Source organism: Bos indicus x Bos taurus, chromosome X, assembly GCF_003369695.1.
Source record: "Bos indicus x Bos taurus breed Angus x Brahman F1 hybrid chromosome X, Bos_hybrid_MaternalHap_v2.0, whole genome shotgun sequence".
NCBI lineage: Eukaryota > Metazoa > Chordata > Mammalia > Artiodactyla > Bovidae > Bos > Bos indicus x Bos taurus.
In genome coordinates this window covers 42,083,249-42,101,051 of record NC_040105.1, presented here as the reverse complement: position 1 = coordinate 42,101,051, position 17,803 = coordinate 42,083,249, and positions in this window count along the sequence as shown.

The window sequence follows — 17,803 nt, the reverse complement described above, 5'->3', positions numbered from 1 at the left end:
TGCTTCTTTGGGCCATCTGACTCCTTCCTCCAAGAGGGCGCCAGTCAGAACATATAACCTCAAAGACCTTATCAGGGTAGAACAAAAGGTGCAAGCAAGTTCCATTCAGAGCACCCTTAAACGCAAGTGAGTAATTTCATTTCTGAGGACTTTCAGACAAGGAATTGCTTACATTCCTAAACTTAGGTGCTTCTTAGGATCACTTGAAGAGGTTTTTGAAAATACAGATTCCCTGGTTGCACCACCCAGAAGCGTTGGTTCAATTGAGCTCTCTATTGAGCTTAGAATTGTATGTTTGAAAAGGTTCTCCAAATGATTCTGTGATGCAACCAAAGTATGAATCAGTGATTGAAGGTATTTCTTTGCTGAACTCATGTTTATTGATTTGGTTTGTTCTGATAATATGTTCACTCATTCATTCTGCAATTATTTATTGGGGCACCTATTAAGGTAGAGTTTCGGCAGGGGCCTGGAAAAGTCTGCCAGCAGAAAAACAAAGTTAAGCTTCATAACCTTTATCTTTAAACATTTAAGCAGCTCTTCAACTCCTGTCTTATAAAATCTAAGGACTATAAATAAGATAGTAAGATTTCTAGGTTTTTATTCACTTTGTGGATCTTAGGTCCTTATTTTAAATACATAATACCTGTAAACTGGTTAAAAGTAACTTCAGTAGTCCCTACTGGATTTAAGACATCAGTGAAGCAGAAATCTTATTACTAATACCCAGTAACCATCTAAGATCTCAAGAAATTAAAGCGATACATCTGTAAGAAGGGCAAACTGTCCGGGACATTCTGAATTAAGGCAAAGGTGCATTCTGACTAATCACATATCTCTTGATAAGGTGTTGTGAAATGAAAATCAAAATGGAGTTGGTATTGCTAAGAGAGCTCTTTAAAATGAAGCCATTTGGGACACTTCCTTGGAACACTCTCCAGGTTACCCAAATCTGTGCCACCTGAATTGCAACTCTTAAGACCCCCTGATAAACTATTTTCTTATTTTCAGCCTCCTGCATTGTTTTCTAGTTGATGGTATATGTATTTGTACATTCCTTACCTCCCTGACTTTAACTTAGCCACTTGATAATGTTGGTCACCTGCAATTAATAAAATATTTATCTGGTGTTCCTATGTGCCATATCTATTATATAAATTTTACAAATAAAGGAATTTAGTGCTCAGTAATTTTCCCAAGATCCCTTGACTAGTAAAAGGCAAAAATAGGATGAAGATGTTCCGCTTACACTCTTAACTACTTGGCTGTTTCTTCCTCAGTTGTGACTCCACCTCCCACCTCATCACCAACCCAAAGCTTTTGAAATCATTCCTGGCATACTTCCTAGAAGGAATTGTGGATCTGGATGGGTCCTTGATAGTAAATACTGAAGCAGAAAAATAAATTTATTATAAGGATATTAATAGTTAATTAATAGTTACTGTAATTAATATTATATAATACTAGCATAATTTAGTAATATTATAGCTCTTAATATAATATATAGTTTATATGCAGCACTTATTTTTTATCAGACACTTAAAATGTTTTAATTCATTTAACACTCACCACAATCCTATAATATGGGGCTTAATACTAGGTTGGCCAAAAAGTTCATTCGGATATGGATGTCCAAACCTGAATGAAATTTTGGCCAACCCAGTGCTGTCTCCTTTTTAGAGATGAAGAAACCAAGGCTTAAAGTGATAGCGGGACTTGCAAATGGCCCCAAAGCTATCAATGAAGATTCAAATCCAGGCAGTCTAATGTTATAGCCAATGATCTAAACTATTGCAGGATACTGCCTCAGGATACTGAGGTGGCCCTGAGATCCCAAGAACAAGAACATAGCTGCAATGCAGGCAAACACTGGAACAAGAAGCTTGTATATCATCGAGTATCTTCAGCCCTGCTCTGACTCTCTTCATTCTTTTCTATCTCTGCAAACCAGCTACCTCAGCTCCACAATCCACAAGGAGGAACATGGCCACCAACAGTTCCAACATGTTTTTAACAGGTGATGCCACTGGAGAAGGTGGCCTGGATCTCTCAGGTACCTCTCAGCGGCCAGGTTCAGGTAACCCCTGTGGTTGAGGCAGCTGTGGTAAGGCGTGTCAACTGCAAGAGCAGGCCATATGGCCATGCCCACTGCCACCATGTGTTTGAGGGGAGATAAACTCTTAGGAAAGGGGGAACTGAGCAGAAAAGTCAAAAGATGTACCCTCCTAAGGTGTCTCAGAAGCTAAATAGCATTTGGGATTATTGATTATTAAAAATCATTCTGTTGACTTTAGTCATTTCTAGGACATTTTCATACATTTTGAAATGATCCTATTCCTTAGTGTGTTTATTTTACACTTGAGATTCCTCCTTGATGTTAAGTTCTCAGGAATCTCCAAAAGAATTGCCCAATTTGATTCAAACCCATTATCTGTCTTACATGTTAAGTCCATTGTTTAACTCCTTCAAAACTTTTTGCATGTTTGCATTTTTTTCATTGAAGTGTAGTTGATTTACAATATCATGTTAGTTTCAGGTGTACAAAATAGTGATTCAGTTATACATATATATAGATAGATAGATATATTCTTCTTCAGATTCTCTTCCCTTATAGGTTATTGCAAAATACTGAGTATAGTTCACTGTGCTATACAGGAAGTACTTGCTGGTGATCTATTTTTGTATGGTAGTGTCTATATATCATGTAATTCTGAGAAAAAAAAACAGGAGATTAAACAAATTTCAAGAAATTAAGGGCATTAGAGTTTAATTTCATTTTGTAATATATGGAAATTTGTATAAAGGTTTGTTTCTATACTAGTAAATATAGAAAATATAAATATAAGTATAAATATAGCATTACATAAAAATAGAAATATAGATGTGCAAAAATAAAAATCTCCAAGATTTCACAATTCAGGAGTATTTTACTGCATGTTCTTTCAAACTTTTTGCTATGACTTGGTCTTTCTTATCATTAGTGATTTAGAGGTTTTATTTAACTGTTTTTGTAATTATCTACATGCTAAAATATATTTTTCATTTGAAACAACTGAAAAATAATGGGCTCGTTTATTTTTACTTAAACAGAAAAACTAAAAAAATATTAGTACATTTTATTTTTATCCCTTCCTTTGCCATTTTTGTTGGAATAATCTGGGATGTTAAAACTACATTATTTTATAATTATATACCTTGTCTTTCAAAAATTGCTTTATATTTGTTACATTTCCATATTAACAATTATTTCAACATTGAACATAAATATTACTTATCTCAGCAGTAACTACAATTGCTTTTAAATCAAGTTTCTCTCAATTGAAGTTACATATTGTGATTTACTTTTGGTTTGTTGGAATTTATCCTTTTCCTTAATTTATCCAGTTCTTTGTGGATGGTACACTTTCTAAGTTCATACACGTTTGTAAATGGCTTTCTGTTCCATGAACTGTAGCTTAGATAGGCTCTCAAAATTTTGTTGATGCTGCTTCAGTGTCTTCTGACCATTAGTATTACAGAAGAAAGATCTGAAACCAGCCTGATCTTTTAAACTATTTTATCAACTTATTTTCCCCCTTTCAGCCCTTCACTCTATCCTAGGGAATTTTTTTTTTTTCATTTAAGAACAAGAGTCTCTTTCATTATCTTCTCCAACTAGATGGGCCACTCTGATCTAAAGCCTCAAGTTTTTCCTCTATTCTTGCTATTATTTTTTTTAATTAGTGGTTATATCAATCAGGATCCCACTACCATAAAAATTACAGAATACTCAAATAAGGTAATTGAGTAGAGTCAAATGAGTTACAAAGGACTTCCCTGGTGGCTCAGATGGTTAAGGTGTAGAAAGGGTTAAGGAAGACCAACTAGATGGTGAAGTACCTAGAATAAAACAGCTGGGGATTCATTACGACACCTGGGTCTGAAAAGGTAGAGGGAAGGAGTGGTTTCTAGGGCTTTAGAAGGAGCTTTGAGCACAGCTGGGTCAGTATCTTTAGGAGAGGCATTGTTAGCTAGGGACCAGCTGGAGGGATGGTATCTGGGCCTTGCTCTCCTCCCACAAGTGCCTCATCTAGACTGAACCAAATAAGAAGTCCTTGTAAAACATCTGTAAAGGTCAACCTTACAGGAAAAAGTGCAGGATGGAAAAAGGGGGTGAGTGGATCTGGAATAGCAAACAGAATATTTGCTTGAAATTTCTATTTCATTTAATTTGCATCATCTGCTTTTTGGGGTAAATATAAAAGAAAACACATTGTTATATTTTTATTCATTTTAGTCATAAGCTTTATTTCTTCATCTTTTCATTCTACTGTTATGAAAAAAAAAAAACATTTTTTAAAGTATTTTTAAATCTGCTCTTTACTGCCTCTTGTGCTTGTGTTTAGTTGCTCAGTCATGTCTGACTCTTTTCGACCCCATGGACTCCTCTGTCCATGGGGGTTCTCCAGGCAAGAATACTGGAGTGGGTTGCCATGCCCTCCTCCAGGGATCTTCCTGACCCAGGGATTGAACCCAGGTCTCCTGCACTGAAGGCAGATTCTTTACTGTCTGAGCCACCATGGAAGCCTCTATTCTGTATTTAAATTTAATAATCTTAGTTTTTATCTGACTGCAGTCTTTCTTGATGTTATATTATATTCTTTCCATGAGTACCGAATTCCAACAAGTCTTACTGAGGATGCAAATTAAACTGTTTTTATTTTTTATTTTTTTTTCAAATAAATTTCCACAGCAGCAAAGCCTCTCCCAACTCTCCCCTCCGGACAACCCCAGACAAGAGCCGGTGTGGAACATGGGCTCCGAATTATCATGTGGCTGGAGCAGCCAATCAGATCCCCTAAACTGTTTTTAAACTTTACTTTTTTGGTATAAAACTGTTTCACATGGATACACTTATTCGGAATCCCCAAGTGGCTCTTTTAGTTTGCTCAGAATATTTTTCAGAAGTCTAGTGGTTTTTCTTTATGACCTCAACTTTACTCAGTTCGTAAAGTTATTTGAGTACTGAGATTTGAAATGGATTCTGTGTCAGAATCCAAATCTTCTAGTCCTGGAAAGTGAACATGAAAGTATTTCTATTTGCTGTAGCTCTATTTTGTTACAGGTTGAATTAAATTGTCTACATGGAATAGGGTGTTAGCTATGGGGAGAAAAGCCTCATGACAGGAAAGTTAATTGATTTCCAGTTTCTTTTCAGTGACTGCATGTTTGAGTCCTGATGGGTACAGCTCAAACAGCCTTTGTAGGATTTAGATTGGTTTCAAGTAACCTCCTCCGCAGCCTAGCTCATTCACCCTGGGAATATGGTGGACCTGTCTCAGACAGATTCCATGTGCCCCTGGGAGAACATCCTTTGCAGAAAGGAACTAGGGTACTAGTGTGATGGTTAATATTGTGTGTCAGCTTGGCTGGGCCACAGTGTCCAGATGTTTGGTCAAACATTATTCTGGATGTTTCTGTACAGGTGTTTGTGGATGGGATTGACATTTAAACTGATGGACTTCGAGTAAAGCAGGTTGCCTTCCATAATGTAGGTAGGCCTTATCCAATCAGTTACAGCTTTAATGGAACAGTGACTTCCCCTAAGCAAGAGGGAATTATGCCAGCAGATGGCCTTTGGATTCCAGCTGCAACTTTTTCCTGGGTCTCCAGCTTTCTGGTCTATCTAACAGATTTTTGGACTTGCCATGTGTCAACAATCATGAGACTCAATTCCATATATATATGAGAAAGAGAGAGTTATTTAAGCTTCTGAGGAGGCTTAGTGGTAAAGAATCCACCTGCCAGTGCAGGAGAGGAAAAAGATACCGGTTCAATACCTGGGTTGGGAAGATCCCCTGGAGTAGGAACTGGCAACCCACCCCAGCCCACCCTAGTATTCTTGCCTGGAAAATTCCATGGATAGAAGAATCTGGAGGGCTACAGTCCATGAGGTCACAAACAGTTGGGTATGACTAAGCAACTGAGCATGTACACACATACATATATGTAAATACACACACACACACATACATATATGTATTGATATATACATACACAAACACACATATACATATACATCCTGTTGCTTCTGTTTCTCTAGAGACCACTAATACCACTAGGAAGAACTCAAAATAAAAGGAGATGTTTCTTTTCTGAATTATTTTGTTTTAATTTCTGTGGGTAGGTTGTAGGAGCCCAACCTTCTCCTTCTGAGAGATTCCTCCATATAAGAATACATATAATAGCATTTTTACTTACTTCTGTTTGCATCAAGAGAAAGCTAAGAATGAATGCTATATTTAGCTGATCTTTCTGACGAATTTTGGTATGAATCCATGTGAACTTTGACTTTCATGACACCTCCTTCATCCTGGAAGCCCTTTTTTATAGCCTCTCCTTCTCAGAGGTGATTTTCCTGGTTCTGTGGAGTATGGCACCCCACTCCAGTACTCTTGCCTGGAAAATCCGATGGACAGAGGAGCCTGGTAGGCTGCAGTCCATGGGGTCACTAATAGTCGGACACGACTGAGTGACTTCACTTTCACTTTTCACTTTCATGCATTGGAGAAGGAAATGGCAACCCACTCCAGTGTTCTTGCCTGGAGAATCCCAGGGACGAGGGAGCCTGGTGGGCTGCCGTCTATGGGGTCGTACAGAGTCGGACACGACTGAAGCGACTTAGCAGCAGCAGCAGCAGCAGCAATGATAATATTAATTGCTTACTTCCTTTACTTGCCAGTCAATCTTAAAATATGTGGTATTTATTACTTCCTCTTTGCATGTGTGCTAACTCACTTCAGTCTTGTCTGACTCTTTGTGACCCTATGGACTGTAGCCCACCAGGCTCCTCTGTCCATGGGATTTCCCAGGCAAGAATACTGCAGTGGGTTGTCATTCCTTTCTCCAGGAGATTTTCCTGAACCAGGAATCGAACACACATCTCTCGCATCTCCTGCATTGGCAGGTGGATTCTTTATCACTAGTGCCACCTGGGAAGCCCCAAATACTATGTAAATAGGTATGAATACAATATAAATGCTATGTAAATAGATGCCAGCATGGCAAATTCAAGTTGTGCTTTTGGAATTTTATTTTTTTTCTTTCTTTTTGGCCATCCAGTGGGGCTTGCAGGGTCTTAGTTCCCTGACCAGGGATTAAACCCACTGCAATGAAATGCCGAGTCCTAAACACTGGACAGCCAGGGAACTCCCTGGAGTGTTTTTTCCAATGTCTTTTAACCACAGTTGGTTGAATCCATGGATGTTGAACCAATGTATATGGAAGGTTGACTGAATTGCCACTTAGCTGGTGTTATAATTAAGTCTTCAAAACACAGAACATTCCACTGTTCTATCAAGCCAGTTGCTTCAGGATGGTAAAAAACATAGTTAGACTAGTGAATTCCATAGCATAGGCCCATTGCCACACTTCATTTGCTATGAAGTGAGTTTCTTGATCAGAAGCAAGGCTACATACAAAACCATGTTGATGGTTAAGGCATCATGTAAGCCTATGGATGATAGTTTTGGTAGAAGCATTTCATGCATGTGTAAATGCTAAGTCATTTCTGTTGTGTCCAACTCTATGAGACCCTATGGACTGTAGCCCACCAGGCTCCTCTGTCCATGGGATTCTCCAGGCAAGTACACTGCAGTGGGTTGCCATGCCCTCCTCTAGGGGATCTTTACAACCCAAGGATTGAACCTGCATCTCTTATGTCTCCTGGCAGGTGGGTTCTTTACCACTAGTGCCACCTAGGATGTGACATGCATTCCATGCAGGGAAGGAAAATCCATACCCCAAATAAGTATCTATTCCAGTAAGAATAAAGCACCACTTCGTCCATGATGAAAGCAGCCCAGTATAATCTACCTGCCACCAGAGAGCCAGCTGATGACCCTGGGGTTGGTAACTGTCAGAGACTCAGTAGTTGCTGATGCTGACGGATGGGGCACTCAGCAGGGACTGAGGTCAGCCTGGGTGAGTGGACATCCATGTTGCTGAGCTCACACATAACCTCCATCAATGCTACCGTGCCCACTTTTTCATGAGTTCATTAGGCAATGGCAGGAATACCTGGGGAAGGAAGCTTAAAATTACACATTTTAGTTAGTTAATTACACTTTGCCAAAATATTCTTGGTTTCCAGAGACAAGTGAGTATGCTGTAAATCATTGTATCATTTAGGCATTACATGTGGCTGCTCATAACAGTGACCTTTCAATAACAGTGACTTAAAAGATCTACAAGTTTATCTTTCTCTTTCATAAAAGAAGTCTAAAAATAGTCAATGCAGCCCTGGCATGGAGGACCCATAACCATCAGGAATCTAGTATTTGCCTCTCATTTGCTGTGATATCCTTAGCGAATGGTTTCTATCCACAAGGTTGCTTCATGATCAAACATAGAGCTCTAGTAATTTCATTAAACTCAAGGTTAAAAAGCACAAAGTGGGAAATGCAAAAGGAGTATTCATAAGTTGTCTATTTCCCTTTGCAGGAGATTTTCCAAAATTTTCTCCCAACAATTCCATCTATATCTTACTGGACAGGTTTTAGCCATGTGGCCAAACCTAGAAGGTTAGGTAATATACTTTTCTGGCTAGCTCTATTATCTCTCCAAATAAATTGGGGGATTTTTAACTGAGAGAGAAAGTCAGAGTGAATGTTATAATTGGCAACCAGCGATCTGAGAGAGCACTTTTTTTTTCTAATCAGCACTTTCCATTTGAGATGATGTGTTGTTCTAAGAATATATGCTTTTATTGCTGTAACAGAATTGAAGTGGATGAAACTGCCTCTAACTTCTTTATATCTAGTTAGTCAGTGAATACCTTAATCCAGTTATGAAACCCATAAGACTTTATTTATTTATTTGTAAATTTTCCAAAATTCACTTTCTCAAATGAAAAAAGTGAATAATGGTGTGTTTTTTTTGTAGTTTCTGTTTTCCTATGCTCTATTTTTGCCTTAATAACTATATACATATGGCCTATATATATATAGGCCTCCCGGGTGGTGCTAGTGGTAAAGAACCTGCCTGCCAGTTCAGGAGACATAAGAGATGTGGGTTCATTCCCTGGGTTGGAAAGATCTCCTGAAGGAGGGCATGGCAACCCACTGCAGTATTCTTGCCTGGAGAATCCCATGAACAGAGGAGTTTGGCAGGCTACAGTCCATGGGATTGCAGAGAGTCAGACACAACTGAAGCGACTTAGTGTGTATATATGGCTAAGCCACATTTGACATGAAAATGTTCAGATTCTTCCCCACTCCATCCCCACCAAGAAACTTACTCTACAAAAAGAGAATAACAGAAACTAAACAGCAGCCATACTAATGGATAATACAAAATGAAGGGAAACCCCAATATCACCCCAACTCAGATGATATAGCAGGTTCAATGCTGAGCCTTTTCCTGGGCATCTACACCAGACAAGCTCCTCTGAGGGGACTTCAAAAATTGCTAGCTTCAAGTAGGGACAAAAATCTCATTTTTATGAGCTTTTTCACATTTTCCCCTCTTTTCTTCATTTATGAACAATGGTAAACAAGCTGTGACGGACTTGCCCTTTAAAGGTAATGATTCATTTTGGCATACCTTCCTCTTTTTTTTAATAACCCTAAGCCCTGAGAAAATCAGCATAAGACCCCTGTGGGTGGGGCAGCCATCAAATAACTGTAATTTTCAGGTGATCATAAACCTTCACTACTTAAGAGTATATACCACAAAAAAGAGAATTCATTTGAGCGATTTCTAAGCTTTTAAAAATAACCTCCCTCTTTGGAGAAATGTCTATTTAGTTCTTTGGCCCATTTTTTGATTGGGTCATTTATTTTTCTGGAATTGAGCTGCAGGAGTTGCTTGTATATTTTTGAGATTAGTTGTTTGTCAGTTGCTTCATTTGCTATTATTTTCTTCCATTCTGAAGGCTGTCTTTTCACGTTGCTTATAGTTTCTTTTGTTGTGCAGAAGCTTTTAATTTTAATTAGATCCCATTTGTTTATTTTTGCTTTTATTTCCAATATTCTGGGAGGTGGGTCATAGAGGATCCTGCTGTGATTTATGTTGGAGAGTGTTTTGCCTATGTTCTCCTCTAAGAGTTTTATAGTTTCTGGTCTTACATTTAGATCTTTAATCCATTTTGAGTTTATTTTTGTGTATGGTGTTAGAAAGACATACAGATGGCTAACAAACACATGAAAAGATGCTCAACATCACTCATTATCAGAGAAATGCAAATCAAAACCACAATGAGGTACCATTTCACGCCAGTCAGAATGGCTGCTATCCAAAAGTCTACAAGCAATAAATGCTGGAGAGGATGTGGAGAAAAGGGAACCCTCTTACTCTGTTGGTGGGAACGCAAACTAGTACAGCCACTATGGAGAACAGTGTGGAGATTCCTTAAAAAACTGGAAATAGAACTGCCTTATGACCCAGAAATCCCACTGCTGGGCATACACACCGAGGAAAACAAAATTGAAAGAGATACATGTACCCCAATGTTCATTGAAGCACTGTTTATAATAGCCAGGACATGGAAGCAACCTAGATGTCCATCAGCAGATGAATGGATAAGAAAGCTGTGGTACATATATACAATGGAGTATTACTCAGCCATTAAAAAGAATACATTTGAATCAGTTCTAATGAGGTGGATGAAACTGGAGCCTATTATACAGAGTGAAGTAAGCCAGAAAGAAAAACACCAGTACAGTATACTAATGCATATATATGGAATTTAGAAAGATGGTAATAATAACCCTGTATACGAGACAGAAAAAGAGACACAGATGTATAGAACAGTCTTTTGGACTCTGTGGGAGAGGGAGGGGGGAGGATGATTTGGGAGAATGGCATTGAAACATGTATAATATCATATAAGAAACAAACCGCCAGTCCAGGTTCGATGCAGGATACAGGATGCTTGGGGCTGGTGCACTGGGATGACCCAGAGGGATGGTATGGGGAGGGAGGTGGTAGGGGGGGTCAGGATGGGGAACACGTATACACCCGTGGCAGATTCATGTTGATGTATTGCCGAGGTCCAGCCCCGGCTGATTCAGGGAGTTCGAAGCGGGGACGGCGTCAGCGAGGATCAGGATACAATAGCTTCAATTAGATATTAATTAGAGATATAAAGAGTAATAGAATGAGGATAGCTCAGTAGGAAAATTCAGTGGAGAAAAGAGGCTGAGTAGCTTGGTTTATGCGGGAGACCAATAAAACTTCAAGACAAGAAGCTTGCACCACTTATGTAGGCCGCAGGTGTCCTTCCGTTCTGCCAAAGGAGAGGAGACACTGAGGCCTCCCGGTTGGATCTTAGAAGCCCAGGCAAAGTTAGTAAGCTTGGCGGGCTCCGCACTCCAGATGGACACTCAGCCAGAGTTTGAGAGAGAAACATGGGGAGACCAGTCTTTCGAGGAACTGATCCCAATTCTTTATTTTCCAGAGTCTGTTTTTATACACTGAGATGTTATACAAAAGTCACGCGGGGTCAGCAGTCCTGACTTTTATTAAAGTCAGGTGCTTCATACAAATGTATACAGAGGTCATAGGGGTGTTACATCATCTTCTGGCCAGGGGGGCCTGCTGACAATTTACGACCCTCTCCTTGTGACAGTAGTCAGTCAACACTTATTTCTCCAGGGGTGATTATTCTTAAAACAGACGCCACCCAAATAAAGTTACATTCCTATAGGGTGAGGGTGTAGTGGGTTTTAGTTAAGGAAAGAATTTACTTAGCCTAAGGTCTAATGTGATTTATATCAAAGGTTAATACTTATTTCTTCTATATATTCATTAATGTGTGTAAGGGCAGGGGATATGGAGACTTAGCAGTAAACATTGGCTCAACAAATGAAAAACCCTTCACCAATACAATTTCTAATCAGCCCACTATACTTATACTAATAGTTTTCTAACTTCTCTAAAGAACCTGTTTTTAGAAGGTTTAAAGCATCTCGTGCCTCTCACGGTTGGGAGGCTGTGAGCAATCACATGTGGCTGGACAAGCCTGTCAGGCAGGCTAGAGAACCTTCAGAGGAGTTTGTAGGTTAAAACACTCTTGTCACGCCCAGGAGTTTTTATTAACTGGAGCTCTAAGTTAACTCCTTCTCTGAAAGAGGTGGTGGGGGACAGACCCCCGTAAAGTCAGAGGTGTAGGTGAGAGCACAAAGTAGTAAAGTAGGTAAGCTCTGGTTATGGGGGTAGATGCTCGAGAATTTCCAGGGGGACTCCTGAGGCTCAATCCCGCCTTTGCGTATGTCGAGCCTCCTTCCTCATAACCTTTGCCACGGGTGGAGGTCCTCCCGCCGGCTCCCCGCAATGTATGGCAAAACCAATACAATATTGTAAGTAATTAGCCTCCAATTAAAATAAATAAAAAATAAATAAAATAAAATAAAAATAACCTCCCTGAGAAGAAAGCTATTTTAATTTAGGCTATTATTCATTTCTTCCTAAATATAAATTAATTATATCAGATGTTTTCTGCTTAACACATAAATGAAAAGCTTAGTGTCAGGGCTTAGGGTTTTGAATGAGATGATAGGATGAATGCTGAATAGGGAACAGGGAAGAAGGGGATGCAGAGCAGTTTTATAGGAAAAAGAGAAAAGAGGTAGGGTTGGATTGGATCCTGCATTTGTAGGACTAGGGAGCATGGTAAGTATACTAGGCAGCTAAAAACTAGTGTTAGCATGCAGAGTGCTTGGAGCAACATAAAAGATGACTCTACTGAAGAAACAAGAGGCTGATAGCACATACGCACAGGCAAAAGAGAGAGAAAAAGTTAAACGTGAAATTCTCAGCAATTGCACTGAGCTGACTCCCTTCCTTCCTCTCATTTATTTGTTTATTTGTTTATTGTTTCTTGGTTTTTCAAACTTTTTAAAATTGATAGTTAATTTACAATGTTGTGTTACTTTCTGGTGTATAGCCAAGTGATTCAGTTATACCTACATATATGTATTATTTTCCATTATAGTCTATTACAAGACTTTGAATATAGTTCCTGTGCTATACAGTAGGTCTTATCGTTTATCTTTTATATACAGTAGCTTGCATCTGCTAGTCCTAAAGTCCTAATTTATGCCTCCCCACCACACTCCCCTCTGATAATCATAAGCTTGTTTTTTATGTCTGTGAGTCTGTTGCTGTTTTGTAAATAAGTTCATTTGTATTATTTTTTACATTCCACATGAGTGATAGCATATATTTGTCTTTCTCTGTCTGACTTACTTCACTTATTATGATAATCTCTATATCTATCTATGTTGCTACAAATGTCATTATTTCATTCTTTTTTATGTCTGAGTAATATTCCATTGTATATATGTACCAAATCTTCTTTATCCATTTATCTGTTAATGAACACTTAGGTTGTTTCCATATCTTGGCTATTATAAATAGTGCAGCTATGAACATTGGGCTGCATGTATCTTTTTGAATTAGAGGTTTTTTTTTTTCATCATAATCTCTATTTAAAATAGACTTAAAATCTGACCATTTCTTTGTATTTCCATCATTACCACCTTATTCTCCTGGATTACTGCAAAAGCCTGCTCATTGATCTCCTTGTTTCCTTCATTGTCCCCCAAAAAACAAACAGAACCATTCTTTTTAAATGAAATTAAAAAATTAAACAAAATTCAGAGAGTTCCCTGGTGGTCCAGTGGTTAGGACTTGGTGCTGTCACTGCCATGGCCCAAGTTCAGTCCCTCATCAGGAAACTAAGATCCCACAATCCAAACTGCCAAAAAAAAAAAAAAATCAGATCATCACACTCTGCTTAAAACTTTCTGATGGCTTCTTTTGTCTTCCAGAAGCAAATCCTAACCGTGGTCTCTGAGATGGGCCCCTGGATTGCTCTTGACTTCATCTCCCAACTCTTTCCCTGGCTCAATCAACTCTAGGCACTCTGGTCTCCTCGCTGGGTCTGTAATATACAAACAGTTCCTATTTTCTGGGTCTTTGCATCTATGATTCCCTGTCCCTAGAATGTTCCTCCTTCAGAAATCTTCATTCACTCACTTCCTCACTTGATTCATATCTCTGCTAATAAGTCAGTTTTTTTACTGGGCTTTGCCTAAACACATGACCTAAAAAGACACAAGCACCATGCATTATCACATCTTATCTTTTTACCCTGCCATATGTTTCCTCACAGAACTAATCACAACTAGACATGGATACTTACTTATTGATTCATTGGCTACATTTTCTCACTGGGCAGCTTATTGCTTGTGAGCAGATTTCATGTCTGTTTCATTCTCTGCTATATAGAGAGCACCTAGAAAAATGCCTGGCACATGACAGTGGCTCAATAAATTTTTATGGGATGACTATATAAATTGCATGAGGCCTCAGGAAGGTTTTGGGTAATTTTAGAGAAAAAGTTGAGACACTCTTACTATAAATGGAGTAAATATTCAGCATCTCTACAATCAGAAGCTGAATGCTTTTGTTCTGACATAAGCATTGATACTGCTTTGCTGAATCTCTGAAATAAGTGTTTCCATGGAACATTTAAAATGCTGACTATCATAGATTACATGAAAAATACTTCCATCCAATTACCTATAATCCTTCCTGGGACAATTATCAAATGTGCTTGTTAATATGAAATTTATCTTTCTGTTAAACATTTTGCTTTGGGTGTGATCATTTTGAATATAGAAGAAGTCATGTATTTGTGCCAGACAAATCCCTTTTCAACCTCACTAATGATGAAAAATAATTTGTGTTCACATATGACACACTTTTAATTTGTGGAGTTCTGAAGTTTCCTAGATATTTAATACGGTTTTGACCCAGTTGAGGTTACAATTTACTTTGTATACTTTGTAACTGTTCATTCTCCCAGCTTGGTTTAGTATTTTCACATGAGTGTGGGTTTAGTCTGAATCTTACTTTGCACAAGCTATCTTGTGATGGCTATGTCATGTGTCAACTTGCTGAGGCTGAAGTCCATTTCCCAGAATTCATCATCTTGTTTGTTTCTAGTTAAGGTCGGCTGCAAAGAAGATTTGTAGGAGATTTGGAGGCTGGAAGGTAAGCTACAAAATGGCCATTTTGTAGCTCACACATGTTGTGGTTGATCTGCTGACTCAGCAGCTGGGTCTGCAAATGCTCTAGCTTAATCTGATCCTCCTTTGGCTTCTTCAACTCTCAGGCCAGGAGTATGTGTTTAGCTCTATTACAAAGAGTCTCCAACCACCCCCCCACTCCTTCTGCTGGATACCTTCATGGCCAAGGTCAGAGGACACAGTAAGTGACACAAGTTGTAGCTCTTCCCTATGGGGTTCCAGCTGGAGTGTATTGATTTCAGTCTGCTTACACTCTTCTCTTCCTGACTGCCTTCCTTATGGATTGAAGCCCTAGTATCATATGTGGAGAAAACAGCCTTATAGAGACTGCTTAACCTGCTCCCACAATCATGTAAGACCAGTTTCATTAAAGAAATCTATCTCAGATAAATATAGATAATATAGATATAAGAATAGATATAGATATGGGTATGGATATGGATATGGATATGGGCTTCCCTGGTGGCTCAATCGGTAAAGAATCTGCCTGCAATGCGGGAGACCTGGGTTCAATCCCTGGGTTGGGAAGATCCCCTGGAGGAGGGCATGGCAACCCACTCCAGTATTCTTGCCTGGAGAATCCCATGGATGGAGGAGCCTTTGATACTCTATGGGTCACAAAGAGTCGGACATGACTGAATGACTAAGCACAGCACACACATGGATATGGATGGGCTCCCCAGGTGGTGCAGTGATAAAGAATCTGCTTGCCATTTCAGGAGACACAAGAGATGCAAGTTCAATCCCTGGGTTGGGAAGATCTTCTGGAATAGGAAACAGCAACCCACTCCAGTATTCTTGCCTGGGGAATCCCATGGACAGAGAAGCCTAGCGAGGTTGCAGAGTCAGACATGACTGAGCAACTAACTCTTCACTTTTAGTCTGTGACTGCTGACCTTATAAGAGACAGAAATTTAGACACAGGGAGAATATGAAGTCATGATGAAGGCAGAGACTGGAGTGATGCAGCTACAAGCCAATGAATGCCAAGGACTGCTGGCGACCCTCAGAAGCTAGGGGAGAGGTATGGACCAGATTCTTCTTCACGGCTTCCAGAAGGAGCAAACCTTTATAACACTGTGCTTTTATGCTTTAAGACTCCAGAATATGAGGGGATAAAATTTCTGTTGTCTTAAGCCACCCAATTTGTGGTACTTTGTTGTAGCAACCCTAGGAAACCAGTATGATTGCCAAAGACAAGGTGGCATAGCTACTATAATGGGCAGTGACATCAAAGCAGTAATCAGAATGGTCTAACTTGGAGAGATCATCGGTATTGACTAGTGGATCATGGTATATCTAGAAAAGAAATAGATGAGCAGTTTATTAAATTCTTAATTGATCTGTATAAGCCTAATAGTTCTAGGGCTAGTGAACAAAAGGCCAAATTGAATCCCCCAAATATCTGAGCTCCTCAATTAATTCCAAAATTTGAGCCAGTTCACAAAACTACAATCTTTGAATGAAGGAGAGACCATGTCCCCTTGAGAAAATTGCCTGCTATGCTGGCAAATACCTATATTGCTAACCTTCTTCCTAGGAAAGAAGGATTTCTTCTTCTGGATTTCTTTCTTCCCCAAAGAAACCTGAAGTAATTTACCATTTATTAGGGTGACTGTGCATTTGGAAAAGGAAAATAGCCAAGATTGAAGGGAATTACTGAACACTGGTGCTGAACTGACACCAATTCCTGGAGACCAAAAATCTTTCTGTTGCCTTCAAAGCCAGAGTAAAGACTTATATAGTCAAAGGTCAGGTGATCAATGGAGTTTTGGCTCACCTCCAACATGCAGTGGTCCCAGTGAGTACTCATACCCACCATGGAGTTATTTCTCCATTTTCAGAATGTATAATTTGAATAGATGTACTCAGCAACTTTCAGAATCACCACATTGGTTCTCTGACACATAAAGAGAGGACTATTGTGGCAGGAAAGGCCAAGAGGAAGCCACTAAAACTGTCTCTAACTATAAAAATAGTAAACCAAAATCAATAATTCATCCCTGGAGGCATTGCAGAGATTCATGAAACCATCAAGTCTTTGGGTGTGGGTAGGACCTGTGACTTGCTTCTAGGAAATAGGATATAAAAAAGGAGATGAGATGTCATTCACTTGATTTGGTTATGTTATATAGCAAAGGTGATGGAATGTTATTCCCACTATTAGATTACATCTTGGCTGTTTAGATGTACAGTACTCTCATTCTCGGAGAAGGCAATGTCACCCCACTCCAGTACTCTTGCCTGGAAAATTCCATGGACGGAGGAGCCTGGTGGGCTGCAGTCCATGGAGTCGCTAAGAGTCGGGCACGACTGAGCAACTTCACTTTCACTTTTCACTTTCATGCATTGGAGAAGGAAATGGCAACCCACTCCAGTATTCTTGCCTGGAGAATCCCAGGGACAGAGAAGCCTAGTGGGCTGCCGTCTATGGGGTTGCACTGAGTCGGACACGACTGAAGTGACTTAGCAGCAGCAGCAGCACTCTCATTCCGGGCTTGAAGAAGCAATATGACATGTTGTAAACTTTCTATAGAAAGGATCACATGGCAGGAAACTGCAGATGACCTTAAGACCTGAAGACAACTTCCAGCCAGCAAAAAGATAGATCCCTCAGTCATATAACCTGAAGGAAACAAATTGTACCAACAAGCTCAATGAGGTTTGAAGCAGATTCTTTCCAGTCAAAGCTCCACATAAGAATATAGCTTGTCCAAAATCTTGACTGA